General features: G+C 47.1%; 1 long non-coding RNA gene across 2 annotated transcripts; it reads left to right on the forward strand.

Annotated features, from left to right (window-relative positions):
* The first annotated feature begins 486 nt into the window (after positions 1-486).
* On the forward strand, positions 487-15,612 carry LOC134479028 (uncharacterized). Of its 2 annotated transcripts, XR_015621112.1 has the most exons (4): positions 487-789; positions 10,251-10,390; positions 12,068-14,605; positions 15,407-15,612. It is a non-coding gene; the product is annotated as an uncharacterized LOC134479028 (long non-coding RNA). The 2 variants fall into 2 exon arrangements; XR_015621113.1 differs by lacking the exon at positions 15,407-15,612 and having other exon boundaries at positions 508-789; positions 12,001-13,363.
* Positions 15,613-17,292: the final 1,680 nt, after the last annotated feature.

Consider the following 17,292-nt stretch of genomic DNA (forward strand, 5'->3'; position numbering starts at 1 on the left):
CCAGGAAGGGAAGCTCAATGGCTAACCGCTCGGTGCCTATCTAGATACCTCATTATTGGAGAACTCCAGGTTTGTATGTTCTGTGACTGACTGTCAGGTCCTCTCAGTGCGGTGTCAAGGTTACGTGGTCCAGATCAGGTAGTTTGGTGGGGAGCTGGCTCCACGCCTGCCATTCTCAATTCTGAGATTCCCCAGGCTTTGGGTTTACTCAACCTTGCCAGTTCTTCTGTCTGGTGGCACCGTCCACTTTCCCTACACTTTCCTAGGGTGGTGCTTGAATCATTAATCTGTCCCAGCAGCAATGCTTGAAAGAGATCAAACATTGTTATTGCGAGTGCCAGGGACACCGCTCAGTGAGCGCCTGGAAGTCCACCCAAAGTTTTCAGAGCATGAAGTCCTCGGGACATGTGGTCCTCAGGGCCGGGCCACATCGAGGCTCACCTATGTGGCAGTGGCTGCATTCCATGAGTTCTAAATCCGTATGTCATTCCCCCTGCATGGGTCTTGGCAGTTATAGACAGTTGTGAGCCACCTGACACGGAGGCTGGGAACTGAACTCAGGTCCTCGGGAAGAGCGGCAAGTACTCTTAACTTCAGAGCCATCTCCAGCCCTCACGCTTTTAACAAAACATAGAGTCTTGCTTCTTAAGTCATTTAGAAAACATTACTGAAGTAGGATCGCATTCATCAGAGAGTTAACCTTGGTGTCTTTATATTAGAACTCGGTTTCTCCAACTCAGTGAATCTTAATTCCTTACTACCTAAACTACAGACTTTTTGTGTTTGGAGGTGAGAGTCTGGGAGTTAATCTTGGTCGTTAACTTGATTATATCTAATTAACTAAGAGGCCGTACCTTTGAGGGATTCTCTCTTTTTTTTTTTTTTTTTTTTTGGTTCTTTTTTTCGGAGCTGGGGACCAAACCCAGGGCCTTGCGCTTCCTAGGTAAGCGCTCTACCACTGAGCTAAATCCCCAGCCCCTGAGGGATTCTCTTGATCAGGTTAATGGATGTGTCCTAAACATGGCCAGTACTTCCCAGGGCTGCCAAGATATAAGGTGTGTAAAGTGAAAATCTACTTTCTGTCTTCATCCCCCGAGCTGGTGAATTTATCTAAGTGTTGCTCTTCTGGCCCTGTGGCTGCCATGGGAAGCCGGTCTTTTCTGTCTTCTGATGTGGACTAGAGTAAACTCTCCTTCAGCACCAGTTTGAGACTGATGAGGACTTTAGGGAAGGAGCAGCCAATGTATTCCTAGCCTCTCAAGTGGGAAGACAGCCACTTTTGGGCTGGTACAGTATGCCACCAGAATGAGTCTTTTCCCCTGGTGTATGTGAGAGAGTGTGGGAGAGAGAATGTGTGTGTGTGTTTTAGTGCATGTGTGAGAGTATGTATGCTGTGTGTGTGTTTGTCAGAAAGTGTGTGTGTGTGTGTGTGTGTGTGTGTGTGTGTGTGATATGTACCTGAGGATACTCACACATGGGTCACTAGCAACTTGTCACGTTGTCAGATGACAACGTTTTGGAGTCATTTTTTTCTCCTCCTGAGTTACAGGGATCCAACAGGGATCATTGAATTGTGTGGCAAGTGCCTTTATATTCTGAGCCACATCACTGGCTCTTAACCAAAGTTCTTAGACTCACAGCCTGTGTGCCAAGAGTACCAACTCCCTCCTGTGTGCCTAGCAATCAGCCTTCCACAGCCCACTTCCCACCTGTCCGATCAGCCTTCCATGGCCCACTTCCCACCTGTCCGATCAGCCTTCCACAGCCCACTTCCCACCTGTCCGATCAGCCTTCCATGGCCCACTTCCCACCTGTCCGATCAGCCTTCCACAGCCCACTTCCCACCTGCCCGGACAACACCTGTGTCGCCTCCATATGCTGATGTTTTCCCTAGAAGCTGACATCTTAACACCAACAGACACAAGGCCCAAGGCTTCCCTCTCTATGCAGGTCAGCCCAGGTCATGGCCATCTTTCCCTTAGCCCCGCCCACTACATCATAGACAGGCAGGGTAGCTAAGGGTACCAGAGAGTTCATTTTCTCCAAACCCAGGACAACAGTGGAGCATTGACAGCAGAGGCCAGTGAACTTCAAAGAGTATTTATCTTGTAGACAGATCATGCCAGAGAGAAGAAAACTAAATACTGAAGAGCTCTCCCCTCACGGTGTGGGATCAGTCAGGGAGGGACAAGGCCCTAGTCTCCAGGAGTATGAGAGTGAAAAATGAATGGGCAAGATTTTAGCTCACACAGAAGACTGTATGTTACTGTAAGCCTAGAGAGATTGGACAGTCAAGTCTCAAAGCAGGTCACTAGGGCTCATTTTGCTCCAAAATCTGTCAAACTCCTCAGGACTGTGCCAGACCATAATGGGATGTTGACCAGTGTGGGTTCTGGCCAGGCAGAGCTGACTGACATTTTACAGCAACTGGAAGAACCAGGACATCACCCTCTCCGTCGGGGCTTTTCTGGTGAGAGTTGGGCCTCTGACACTAAAGCCACTCCATCATTGATCACCCTAGAGATATTGCAGAACAACTGTGACAAACATCAGAAGTCTGGGATCCAAGGAAATTCCTTTATAAATACATCGAATAGCATATGGCCAAAGAAAAATCTTTGGCCCCCAATAGAGACCCATGGAAAAGAAAGGACAGTGAACTTCCCTTACAGGGTGAATATACCAGAAGAAAAATTTCAAAGCCTTCCACTACAGAGCCACGGAGACTTGTCGAAGGACACAACCATAGGAGACGGCAACATGTCACCAAGTAGGGGGCCAAAAGCTCCTCAAAACCCTGATTTTCTTCAAGAACATGTCCTGAAGGGAAGAAAGATCAAGCCCAAGAAAAAGAAGTTGCTGCAGGCGACTTTGCCAATTTATAGACTAGAGAGGAGACATGAAGAATCACAGACTTCAAAGCAGGAGAAGGTGAGGAACAAGAGAACCAGCTCGAGGGAGGCCTGGATCCAGTTCTTTCCTGAAAAGTCATTCTTGGAGCAAAATCCGAGGAACCTCAGTCCATTGTTTATGGAAGGAGCGAGTCTGCTGCAGAAGAAAAAGGCCCAGGTGTTGGGCCTGTCATCCAAAGACCATCATTCAAAGTCAGGCCCCAGGGCATGTAGACAGAATCTTCAACCACTGGCTCTGGATGACAGCAACAAGGAGACCACAGGAAAACTGTTGAAAATGGAGAGAAGAAAGCTGAGAATGGAGTGGTGGGATCCCACAGTCTGGGGTGACCCAGTCAAACTTGTTGAGCGTGAACACTCTCCTCGAAAGACCTGTTCTGAAGTCCACACTGACCAGAGGAAGCTGAGCTTTCCCATGGGCCGATCGACTTCTAAAGACACAATTCCCACAGGAACATCGAGTTATTAAAACCCTGTTTTTCTGCCTCAAGAACATTAAAGGTCTCCACTAAGGCCTCGAGGCTGTGGTTTCTGGCCAGGGCAATAGCCTCCTCAAATCCAAAGGCCTCCCAGACAACCCTGACAGGGCACCCTCCCTATATCTCTCTTCTTCTGGCTGGCCCTCCTGAGACTATGTCTATCATCCCTCTAGGGATTTCCTGGGACATCACACTTGTGAGTCTTCCCTGATCCTGGTCATTGTCTGTAGCCATTGGCCTCAGATGAGGTCCCTAGAGAGCACCTCATTCCTGAAGTTCCCCCAAAGGGAAAGTCTTCCTGAAAGTTTGCCCTCAAGTGTCTGCTGGGCACTCTTGCCTGTAACCATAGGTCCCAGGCTAGAACATCCTATTTAGGGTGGAGCTCTTTCATCAACGTTACCCTAGAAGATCCTTCTGAGCACGCAGGAGTATCCCTCAGCATCTGCCCTTGAGTCCTTATAGAGCAATATTAATCCAGCAACGTGGCTACTCTGGCCAGGATCATATCCAAAAACCTAGGTGTGTGTGATCCGGCTGGAATACAGACAGGCCTTTAATTACAAGCAATGACATGTAAGGGGTAGACAAAGTGTGGAACCAGAAAGATTTGACAGAATGAATTGGAGATAGAACAGTGCAGGAAGAGGAGGTGAGCTCACCTGACTTCAGTCAGGTTGAGTTTGGTTCAGTCCAGTTGAATGTAATTGAGTTTATCTCTGTTCAGTTTGTGGGGAGTTCACAGGCACTTTTTCCAAGCAGAACAATTCAGTGAGAAGAAGCCGAGAGACGCTTATTCGAATCAGTCAGCTTGGGGAGGAGTTTGAGGCAGAACATTTGGAACTGAACCAGCCAGTCAGTTCAGAAAGAGCAAAAGAGTCTAAGCCTCAGAGGCCGAAACATTTAGGCCTAGCTTAGCAACTGAGGCTGAAAGCTGAAGTCTTCAAGGTCTAGGCTTACAAAAGATTAGATTGGAGGGAGACTAGAAGCTCCAGGCCTAGGTCTAGGGAGAGTCAGATAGAAATGCTCTGGGCTCAGCACAGGCCATGTACTCATAAAGCTCGGAATGAATGAGACATTTACACGTCCCCTAACTGGTACCCACAGCCCAGTTCCCTATCCCTGGAAGCTGCCCCATCTCTGAGGCTTGTTTAGCAGACCTTTTCAAAAGCTGTAACCTCCAGAGTCTGGGGGAAAATCCTTTGAGGGAAAGAATGCCCACTCAGAAGTTGGGCCTTGAAACCTTTGCCAACATTTTAAGACCCTGTTCTGTGGAGGATGCCCTGTTAGGACTTAGTTTTTGACCCTCTGCCTTCACAAGACAGAAGCCCCTTGGATTCCATCAGAGTCATTGCTTTGATGTATTGTGAAGGACTGGGATGAGTTTGATTCTTAGGCCCTGATGAGAGCGACTGTTTTGTTTCAGGTCTTGGGCTCTCAATGTAGTTGACACTTGTTCTTGCTTTTCTTATCCCTTCCAGACCCTCTATCAGATTCCCACCATGGCCTGCAGTGGATTCTGCAGCAATGGCTGGCCCTGAGCTCTGAAGAGACTCAGAGCAGGCCCTGCTGATGAATCCCCAGGCTACCTTACTTAGCAGATTCAAGACTCAGAAAAGCTTGGCCACTCTGGTACTGGTGCGGTGACCGATGCCTGTGAGTCCCCGGACCAAGTGCACTGTCTGAGGTTTGGTGGTCTACTTTGCATAGAGAAGGCTTGCATGTGAGGTCCCATCTACACAAGCAGTGTGAGGCCACACGGGATTGCTGCCGAGGCTCGTGTCCCACACCAAGCTGAATTAGCTCCCAGTTGGGATATTTTTGGGGGAACCTGATTGAGAATTTCCAAGCTCAGAGCAGTGCAGAAGGCAGAGGTCACTGCCCACAGCAGTTGGGCCAGAGGCACATGGGACACGAGGGCCTGTAGTATCCACCCGGTGCCACAGTGTGGAGATTCCCTGGGCGGTGGTATGTTCTGGGGGCCACAGAGGCAGCACCACGATGGGAGTCTCAGAGTAGTGAAAAGGACTGAGTGGCTTCAGGCAGCTCCAGCCTCCTCGGGGCAGATAAACAGGGCAGGGCATTCACAATTGGTCTTGCATGGCCGAGGAATGCAGTAGACTACACAGCTTTAGGGAAAATTTAAACGCCTAAGAGTGGTGGTCCATGCAGTTCTTTTCAACAGCCCAAGTAGTTCAACTCCTAAGACTCTTTCCCTGCTAACCTTTGGTAGTCTCTCCCCAGCCAAGATAGGGTTTCTCTGTGCAGCCTTTGCTGTTCTGGAAGTCGCTCGGTAGGCTAGGCTGGCCTTGAACTCAGAGATCTGTCTCTGTCTCTGTCTCTGTCTCCCAAGTGCTGGGCATGGGCTATCACAGCCCTGTGGCAGTGAGTCTCAACAGACTGCTTACTCTGGAGCAGAGGCCGGATGGGGGCGGGTATGTGGAGTTGTCTCTTGTTTACTTGTCTCTTTCTGAAGGCATGGGCTTCACATGCACATTTTTGTACAGAGTCTTTGGTACACTTTATTTTTAACTATATTCTTGGATCATGGTCATTTTTATAGTAGCAAAATGTCTTATTTTGTCTTGTTTTTTGTTTTGTTTTGAGACATGGTTTCTATGTTGCCTTAGCTGTCCTGGAACTCACTCCAAACCAGGCTGGCCTCAAATTCAGAACTCAGAGATCTGCCTGCCTCGGTCTCCCGAGTGCTGGGACTAAAGGCATGTGCTACCACTGCCCAGCTTGTTTTGTGTCTTAAGGACAACAGAGTGGACTTCTGAGTCCATAGCAAAACCTGGATGTAGTGGAGTAGTAAATTTTGTTATAAGGACTCGTTACCAGGTTACCATAGTTTTGGTGAACCTGCTTGGTCCTGGTGCCTGAAACTAGGAGTGGTATTGTCCTAGTTTCGTTTCTGTTGTTGTGATAAAATACCTTCACCAAAAAGCAACTTAGAGGAGAGAGTTTATTTCAGCTTACAGACTCAGCCATCAGCCTGCGGTGGGAGAAAAGCCAAGGTGCAGGAATGTTAAACAGGTAGTTACAACATATCCACAGTCAAGACCAGCAAGAAGTAAATGCATGCATGCTTACCTGCTTGCTGGCTTGCTTGTGGTCAGCAGGCTTTCTCCATTCTTACACAAAGTTCAGAGTCCTCTGTTTAGGGAATTGTGCTGCCCACAGTGGGCTTGGTCTTACCACATCAATTAAGGCAAATTTCCCCAGGCAATTTACAGGCCAACCCAGTCTATATAATCCTTCACTGAGACTCTTCCCCAGTGATTCTAGATAGTATCAAGTTAGAATAAAGCTAATCATCACAGATAAATGCAAAAATCATGCTCCGAGTTTATTTATTTTGAGGCAGGTTCTCTTTATGTAGGTCAGACTGGCCTTGAACCCACAGAGATTCACTGCCTCTGCCTCTGGAGTGCTGGGATTAAGGGTATATTTTTTAATAAATCATTTTGTTTGATGGTATACATGGAATAATCTCCCCTAGTTGGCATTTCTTACCATTTCAAGGTATTTTAAAGAGTCTCTGTAAATCCCTGGCTGGCCTGGAATTTCCTATGAAGATTCAAACTCACAAGAGATCTACCTGCCTCTGTCTGTGACTAAGGTGCACACCATTGTGCCCAGTCTGTTGATTCTTTTGTTTTTGTCTGTCCTAGTCAGTGCTCTGTAGCTGCAGAGAGACAGCATGATTAAGGCAACTCTTATTTAAAAGGCATTTAGCTGGGGGCTGGGTTACAGTTTTAGACAGTTAGCGCATTGTCAGCAACGCCAGAAACACGGTGGCATGCCCTGGGAATGGTGCTGAGTTACATCCTGACCCAAAGGCAGTAGGGAGAGAGAAATAAATACTGGACCTGGTGCTTTTGAAACCTCTAAGCCCACCCCCCCCCCCCAGTGACGTACCTCCTCCAACAAGGCCACACCTCCTCTGAGATCACACATCCTAATCCTTTTTTTTTTTTTTTTTTGGTTCTTTTTTTCGGAGCTGGGGACCGAACCCAGGGCCTTGCGCTTCCTAGACAAGCGCTCTAACCACTGAGCTAAATCCCCAACCCCCTCCTAATCCTTTCTAACTGGGGACTAAGCATTCAAATATATGAGCCTGTAGGGGAAGGACATTTTCATTCCAAACACCACGTTTTTTATTCGTGTTAGTTTTAAAAACAGTATTTATATGCGTATCACAGTGTAAATATGTCTATGCTATGTACCATGTGTATGCAGTGCCCAGAAAGGCCAGAAGAAGGCACTGGAATCCTTGGGAATGGAGTTAGTTTGTGACTCATCTTACAGGTTGCAAATCACCACATGGTGCTGGTAATCCAACCCAGGTCCTCTGGGAGGACAGCAGTGCTCTTAACCTCCGAGCCACCTCTGTAGCCCTGTGTTAATTCTCAAGGGAAGAGAATAATATGTTCTATTTTATTCCTTGGAACACATTATGTCTCTACCTAGGGTCAGAAGTATTCTATGCTTTTGATCCAGAAGCCCATGAGGTGACAAAGCTGTGGTCACTATGCTGTTACCATCAAAACAAAAGATGACTTAATAATGTTTTCAGCAGACTCTGTGTAGAAAAGTGGGTGGGGCAATCCACGATCTGTTACATAAGTTTGATCTAATGAAGAGGTGGTTTTATTACAGAGAGAAAGGGTTCTCTGCTCTCTTGACTTTAGAGACGTTATCGTAGTAAGGAAAGATGATGTCACTTAAGTTGGTGATGAGATGCTTAAACAGGCCACAGGAGGTTAAGCCTCAGGAAGGAAGGTATCAATAATGTACATTGGTCGTATAAGCATTGATTGGATGGATGTTAGGGTTTGCCTTATTCCAGGAAGGCCCTAATTCTCCCAGTTCCATGGCACGGTTATCCTGTAAGCATTTTAGCCAAGAGAGTTTTAATGCCTTTTAGCTGTATCTACTAATCAATGGTAGACAGGAGTTTTGTTTGTTTGGGATAGGGTCTCTGTCTTACAGAATGTGCTACTGCTGTGAAGAGACACCAGGACCAGGGCAACCACTGGGCTCAGCTTGAGCTTTTGAAGCCTCAAAGCCCACCCCCAGTGAACACACTTCCTCAAGGCAACAAGGCCACACCTCCTCCAACAAGGCTATACCTAATCCATCTCAATTAGTGCTACTCCCTGATGACCAAGCATTCAAATATATAAGCATATGGGGGAGGGGGCTTCTTATTCAAACTACCACAGTCTCCCTGGCTGGCCTGGAACTCATTATGTAGAAACAGGACAGCCCTGAACTCACAGAGATCCGCCTGCTTCTGCCTCCTAAGTGCTGGGATTAAAGATGTGTGGGACCGCTTCTGGGAATTCTTTTTTTAATTTAAGAGAGGTTATTAAAATCCCACACGGCTTCATGGTTTTGTCCTCTCCAGAGGACCAGACAGTAGTATTAATATAAATTAATTAACAATATTAAAAGAAGGTAGGGATTGGGTTGATGGCTCAGTAGGTAAAGTGATGGCCCTGAGCTCATGGACCAGCACCAGTTGATTCTTGGAAGTTTTTCTCTGACCACACACATGCATAAGTATATGTAATAGGATATATATTTTAAAGGAAGGCAGGGATAATTTAGACTGTAGGCTGGGATGGGGCATCTGTTGCTTCCTGATCTTGTCTATGTCGTAGAAGCAGTTAGTGGACATAGTACAGCTGCAGCCCCCTGCTTTTCCCAAGGAGTTGATCCTGGCATCCTGACTGGTCTTTCCTGTGTAGCCTCTGCTACCACAAGGAGTCTGCAGCCTGAGAGCTCTCTAACCAATGGCTTAGCTGGATAGCTGTCAGCCATAGGCACCAGAATGAAAACTGATCAGAAAGTACTGAGGGGATTTTTTAGTAGTAAGAAAGATAGGGAAAATGTATTTTCTCACATGATAGTTTGTTTACCCACGCCCATTCCCCAGTGGCACCACTTGTCAAAGTCTAGGTTGGGTGGGTGGATCCCAGGTTCCCTGTCTTCTTCAGAGCATTGAAAGGAAGGAGCTCGTAAAGATTACAATGTAACAACAATACTTTATTCAGAGCAGAGTGATGGCACCGGTTAGAAAGGGCTGTCGGGAGAGCTGCAAAAGTGGCTCCGATCTAGAACCACTTGCTGTTCTTCCAGAGGACCAGAGTTTAGTTCCCAATACCCATCCATGTTTGGTGGCTTTCAATGCCTGTAACTGCAGCTCCGGGGGCTCCGATGCCCTCTTGTGGCCTCTTTGGGTACTTGCACATATGTGTATATGTACACACGCACATACACACACACTCATGTGTACACAAACACACACAGAGAGAGAGAGAGAGAGAGAGAGAGAGAGAGAGAGAGAGAGAGAGAGAGAGAGAGAGAGAGAGAGAGAGAGAAGATAATTTTTGGGGAAAAAAGATGTCCCAGGCTCCGTGAGTGGTGTGCTCAGAAAGACCCGGATGACTGTTGTGGTTTCTGTTGTTCATGAACTTCCTCTAGGGCTCCAGAGAAGTTCCGTTGTTAAAGGGGTCTTGGTGCAGCAGGTCCTGCTTTGATGGAGAGATCAAGTTGTATAACTTGCCATATGCATGAAAATTACACATGGGAAGAATTAGGATCATGGATAAGGGAATATCTGAAACCAGTCTCTCAGAGGACACAATTTGCCTTTCTGTGCATCTGCTTGAAACCGGTCTAAGCTGAATCAGCCCATTGCACACAGTTGCCAGTTATCTAGAAGATGCTAAAAGAAATCAGTTGCCTGGTCTAGAGAAGCTAGCACGGTTTGATACTGGTCAGTTCCTGGATTGCTGAGCTGTCACTAGGCTCTGATCCTTTTCTTCCTCCCTTCTTTTGTTTGAGAGAGAAGGATGAAGTCTATAGTCCTAGCCATTAAAGCCTCAAGCTGCTAGAAATAATCAAATACTCAAAGGGCCAGTAACGCAAAAACCTCAGGTGGGCTGAGAAACTCCAGACGAGAAAGCTGACTTGAGATGACCTCCTGGGCAGGTAAGATCAGGGAGCTCCTGATAGGAGATCAATCTACTGACCTTCTGTGTGATCAGGACTCTGAGACTTCTGGGATTAGATTTGCAGATGGGATCTTCCATCCCCAAAGTTCCCCCCTGCTTCCTATAAAACTCTCTAGTCACCTGCACCATGGGACATGGTGCCTACTCCCACGGAGAGACTGCTGTCCTTCACTGTTCTGATGAAGGGACCGATCTCCAGTCATTCCCACACCGCCATCATCAGTCCTGATGTGACAGTGCTGGCCTGCCTCATTGCCACACTGTCCTGGAATTGAGTTTGAAATTGACATTTTTGAACTATACAGGGTTTTTGAGAATTGGATCAAAGGATAGTATTAACACTTTCAACAGCAGGTTCTAGGTTTTCTCTCTTGGAAACTCAGCGAAGGGCTTGGTTTTGCCAGTGTCTGTTTCTTGAATTAACACTTGAATGTCAGATTCAGCTATTTCAGGAGGAAACCAGATTCAGGTTAACACTTCTGCTAGCTACCATTTCAGGGAGAGCATTTTAGCCACTGAGTCACTTCTCCAGCCCAAGCCTCCATCTTTTGATGGCTATGTCAATCACAGCAGAAATCTGCTTGGCATCCTTGCTCCTCTGTTTCTATTGCTTTAACCCTCATGAGTGAGCTGAGAGCCTGAGAACCCTTTCCTGTCACAGAATAGACACCTACATAGCTTTTAGCCCCCCCATTCGAATGGCCTGACAGCTCAAAAACAGCTCTGCAAACCAGAATGCCTCAGAGCATCCATCCTCAGAGACAAGGCTGGCCAACGGCCACCACCAAAACAGCTCCGAAGGAGCCTGGAAACCTTAGAGTAAATGAAGTGCCCCAGGTGCACCAGTCAGAGAGAAGTTTACTGTGGGGAAATGTTCTTGAGTCTAAAACAAGACTTCACATGCTTCACCAGAGTGGGGAAAGCAGATGGCCCTCACCCAAGCGGGAAGCTCTGAGAACATCTTGCCAAGGAATTAGTTCCAGTGGCTGCTGGGAGTTCTTCAAGCTTTTCCTGTCCCTTTGGGTTGGGACAGAAATGACTGACATCCAAAATGTGTCTTTTCCTCCAGGCCTCTTCCACACACTTGTCACTAGGGTTACGTAGTTTATCCATATTAATACCTCAGGGGAGAGTGAATATGAGAATGTCACAGCACACACAGAGTCAAAGGTAAATGTTCAAGTGTTGTTTTGGCCTCCCTGGGTTTCTGAGAACTGCGTCAGGTTATCAGGCTTGTCACTCAGGGTCATCTGATCTTCCTTATTAGACTCAAAGCCTGTGTGCTGAAAACCCCCAACAGGCCAGGCCAACCACTCTGTGACTCCCCATCAACTCCCTCCTGTGTGCCTAGCGATCAGCCTTCCACAGCTCACTTCCCACCTGTCCATACAATGCCTGTGCCCTCTCCATATGCTGATGTTTTCCCTAGAAGCTGACATCTTAACACCAACAGACACAGGGCCCAAGGCTTCCCTCTCTATGCAGGTCAGCCCAGGTCACGGCCATCTTTCCCTTAGCCCCGCCCACTACATCATAGACAGGCAGGGTAGCTAAGGGTACCAGAGAGTTCATTTTCTCCAAACCCAGGACAGCAGTGGAACATTGACAGCAGAGGCCAGTGAACTTCAAAGAGTATTTATCTTGATCATGCCAGAGAGAAGAAAACTAAATACTGAAGAGCTCCCCCATCACGGTGTGGGATCAGTCAGGGAGGGACAAGGCCCTAGTCTCCAGGAGCGTGAGAGGGAAAAATGAATTGGCAAGAGCTTGTCTCACACAGAAGATTGAATGCTACTGACAGCACCAGGAGACAGGGAAGCCATGCATTTTGGGAAACCACGAGGCCACATTTCAATACTCAGAAAGTCAAAACCAGCCAGACCTCCCGATCCACATGTAGAAGTTTGGGCACTCTGCGTGCAAGCCCGGCAGAGTCACTTCCCCTTCTCCAGAAACCAAAGGAAGGAGAGCATCACCTACTTCGGGCAGTCTCTGCTGGTGGCTGCAGGACCCCTGTCACTGAGGGCTTTTCTTCATTATCCCCCAGAGAGATATTACAAAGCGACCTTTCTAAATGTCTGGGGTTAGAGACCAGAAGAGGTTGCCTTACAAATCCAAAGGAGGCATGGACAGAGAAAACTCTTGAGGCAACAGCACCATTAGGGACCCAGGGAAAAGACAGAACAACAGCATTCCTTAATCAGGCAAATGATCAAGGGGACACACCTCAAAGTCCTCAAGTTCAGCTCCATAAGGACCTGTGGAAGGACGTGGTCATGAGATATAGCATTGCATCACCAAGGAAAGGCCTACACATGGTGTCACACTGCCCCAAACCTGAAGGCAGTCTTGAAGGGCATGTCCTGGAGGGAAGAAAGATCCACCTGAAATCAAGGCCACCAGTGCAGGAAACCCACATGTGTAGTTTGGAGGGAAGCCAGGAGGAAGAAACACAGACACCAAAGAAGGAGAAAGCCGAGAAGAGAGCTAAGTCCAAGGAAAGGGAGGCCCAGTCCCAGTTTTCAAAAGAAAAGTCACTCCTTCAGAAAAAACTGTGGGAGCTGAGCCCAGTCCCCGTGAGCAGAAAGAGTCTGCAGAACAAGAAAAGAACCCAGACCTTGGAGCTGTCGCCCCAAAACCATCATCATCATCCGAAGTCAGGCACCAGAGCACGCAGACAGAATCTACAGCAACTGGCTCAGGATGGCCACATCATAAAGCTCACAAAAGAACAGTCAAAAACGGAGAAAAGCAAGTCGAGAATGAAATGGTGGGATCCCACAGTCTGGGGTGCTCCAGTCACACTGGCCAAGCGTGAACAATTCCCTCGAAAGAATTCAAAATTCAACAGTGATCAGAGGAAGCTGAGCTTTCCCATGGGCAGATCGAGTTATACAGATCAAATTCCCACAGGCAGAGCAACTGATTAAAATCCTATTTATCTGCCAGATCAACTTATTAAGACCTTGTTTTTCTGCCTTGAGAACATTAAAGGTCTCCACTAAGGCCCCGGGGCTGTGGTTTCTGGCCAGGGCAATAGCCTGCTCAAATCCAAAGGCCTCCTAGACAACCCTGACAGGGCACCCTCCCTATAGCTCTCCTCTTCTGGCTGGCCCTCCTGAGACTATGTCTATCATCCCTCTAGGGATTTCCTGGGACATCACACTTGTGAGTCTTCCCTGATCCTGGCTTGTAACCATTGGCCTCAGGTGATTCCCTAGAGAACACCCCATTCCTGAAGTTCCCTCAAAAAAACTCTGAAAGTTTGTCAACTGCCTGCTGGGCACCCTTGTCTGTAACCATAGGTCCCAAGCTAGAACATCCTTTTTAGGGTGTATCTCTCTCCTCAAAGTTACTCCAGGAGGTTATTCTGTGTGTGTGTGGGGGGGGTATCCCTTAGCTGCTGCCCTTGAGTCCTGTTACTGGTACCAGCCCAGCTCTAGATCCCTTGACGTTGCCCCATTTCTGAGGCTTGCCTAGCAGACCCTTTTAGAAGTTGTAGCCTTCAGGTCTTGGGGAAATCCTTTGGTCCAGTGTAGAAATCCTTTGAGGGAAAGAATGCCCACTCAGAAGTTGGACCTTGAGACCTTTGCCAACATTTTAAGATCTCGTTCCTGTGGAGGATGCCCTTGTAGGAATCATGATCTTTGACCCTCCGTCTCTACAACACACTGGCCCCGTGGATCTTCCGGATGTACTGTGAAGGGCTGGGTTGAGTTTCATTCTTAGGCCCCGATGAGAGCGATTGTTTTGTTCCAGACCTTCGACTCTCAACAAAGCTGGCACCTGTTCTTGCTTTTCTCGTTCCTTCTGGACTCAGATTCCAGGTTGTGGACTGTGGTGAATCTGGCAGCAAAGGTTGCAGCACAGCCTGGGTAGAGCAGGGCGCCAAAGAGGGAAAATTCTCACTTGTTTTAAACTGTTCATGGAGTCTCCGTGAACAGACTAGAGCGTCAGGCCTGCGTGGCAATTCTGAGGCCTTAGGACTTTGGACAGACAGTGTGGTGCTGGTGAGATTCCACGCCAAGGGTTCTGGCTGCCGAGGCTCGTATTGGAGGAGGTCAGTGCCTTGGTGCCACCCAGGGGCATGAAGTGGATGGACACATGGAGCCACCGCAGTGGGCAGTGTCCTGAGTCACCCCAAGCTGATGAACTTCCTTGAAATGATGGAGCATTTATGAAACCCAGCCAGGTAAAAGGCCATAACCACCGTCCACATGCAGTTGGGCAAGAAGTGTGCCTTAGGCAGAGGTGGCTGTGGGTCAGTTCCATCCACCTATACCATTGGTCACTTGAAGCCAGGCCTCCAACAGCTGTGAAGGAGGAGGCAGCTCATGTGGTGGGAGGATGAGGAGCTGAGGCAGGAGCAGGACAGCCGCTCACAGTGGGGAGCATAGGGAGGACGGGGTGTGGACGGTACTTGTTCTAGAAGGAAATTTTAAATTACATGGCATGGCCATAGCGCGCTTCTTTTAAACAACAAGCAAGTCAACTCCTTCGTGTCTTGCACTGCCAGGCCATCCTCAATTTGCTCTATGGAATCTCTTAGGAGCTGCTTACCCTTGGGGTGGGACTGGGGTTGACCCTGCTTGGCTTATTGTCTGTGGCTTAGTTTGGTAGGTGGGTTGGACCCCACAAGCACAGTTCTGTGTGCAATCATTGATGGGCTATTTTAGTATTACGTGGATATAGGTCACATGTGCACACACACACACACACACACACACACACAACACAGAGGCATATACATGGTTTTGCCTATGTGTATTTTTGTACTATGTATATGATGCCTGGGGCCCAAGGGGGCTAGAAGAATTCTTTGGATTTCCTGCAACTGTAGTTAAACTACATGTAGTGTGTGCCCTGTGGGTGATGGGAATTCAATACAGGTCCCCTGGCAGGACAGCCAGTGCTTTTAGCCACTGAGAGTCTTTCTAGCCCCTCCCTACCAGTTACTTTTATGCTAACATAATTGTTTTGTTTTGTGTTTTAGGGGTAATAGATTGGACACACTGATTCCATAGCAAAACCCGGATGTGGTGGCTCAGTTTTCTGTATGGACCTAGTACTTGACTAGAGGACTTTTTATGAAATCTGCTTATATCCCAGTCCTGAAATTTGTAGTCAAAAATTTAAAATCAGATATATCAAAATAATTTTCAGAATTTTTAATAAATCATTTTGAGTGTTAGTATTTAACAGTTTTGTCCTAGTGTCAATTCCTTAGTGTTTAAAGGATAATTATTTTTCTGTTAATTCTTTTAAAAAATTTTTTTCTTTTGATTCTTCTGTTAATTCTTTTTCCATGATAAGGCTCTATGTAGCTTAGCCTGGCCTTGAACAGGTTGTGTGTCTATGTAGCTGTGGGTTATCCTGACCCCTGACCCTCCTGCCTCCACCTAGTAAGAGCTGAGACCCTGAGGTAAGCCACCTTGGCCACTTTCTCTGTGGTTCAGGGGATGGGACCCACGCACACCTATACCCCTCCCACCAAGCCGCAGGCCCAGCCTCTGGTTGGGTAATTCTTGGCTTTCTGCATTTTCACAGTCACTAGGGGAAGAGCCTAGTTCCTGGCTCCCTCGATCAGCCAGGAGACTGGGCTGACCGAGAACTCAGAGATCCTGCAGATCTGCCTCTGCCTCCCAAGTGCTGGGATTAGAGGTTTATGCCACCTTTGCTTGGCCTGAGGTTGGTCACTTTTGAGCACGTCCTGAAGATAGCCTATGTATGAAGATAGCTCCCTGGGTACAATCAAAGAGGTGACCATTAGGAATACATACACACACATACATACACACATATACACACATACATACATACACACATATACACACATACATACATACACACATACACATACACATACATACATACACATACACACATATACACACATACATACATACACACATACATACACACATACATACACACATACACATACATACATACATATATACACATACATACACACATATACACACATACATACATACACACATATACACACATACATACATACACACATACACATACACATACATACATATATACACACACATATACACACATACATACATACTTACACACATACATACACACATACATACATACTTACACACACATACATACACACATACATACACACATACATACATACACACATACATACACACATACATACACACATACACATACATACATACATATATACACATACACATACACACATACATACATACATACATACATACATACATACATACATACATGAAGGAAGGAAGAAAAAGAAAGGAAATGAATGAAAGGAAAGAATGGCCATACTCACAGTATGACAGGAGTCTTACTCCCTTTGTCTAGCTAACTCCTGTCTAACACTCCTCTCTCAAAAGAATTCCTACAGGATGGGGGTGATGCCCCATCCAACTGCTTCCTGCTGGTTGGGGATAGTGGAAAAGGCTGGCAGTTGAGAATACCCTCTGGAGCACTGACCTCGAGGCTCATGGCAGAAACTGGGAGGAATTTCTCTATCTGCCAAGCCTTCTGCAATAGACAATGGTAGCTGTCAGGCTGAGCACAAACCCATATTCACCAGCAGGTCTCAGAAGGACAGACCCAGCAGGTCTCAGAAGGACAGACCCAGCAGGTCTCAGAAGGACAGACCCAGTTAGTTTAGGGATCAGTTGAGCTATCCCCTTTTTCCTGGTTGAGAAGTCAACTATGAAGTTATTGCCCTGATTTTAAATAATTATGGAATAAGGGAGAAGTCTTATTAGAAGGAGCTGGGAGGTCATATCAGAGCAACTGTTCTAGAAAATCCACAAGATAAACCACAAGTAATATCTCCAGTGAAGACATCTCCTTAGTCCTGCTTGAGGT

This window comes from Rattus norvegicus, chromosome 5 (assembly GCF_021556685.1).
Source record: "Rattus norvegicus strain SHRSP/BbbUtx chromosome 5, alternate assembly SHRSP_T2T, whole genome shotgun sequence".
Classification (NCBI taxonomy): domain Eukaryota; kingdom Metazoa; phylum Chordata; class Mammalia; order Rodentia; family Muridae; genus Rattus; species Rattus norvegicus.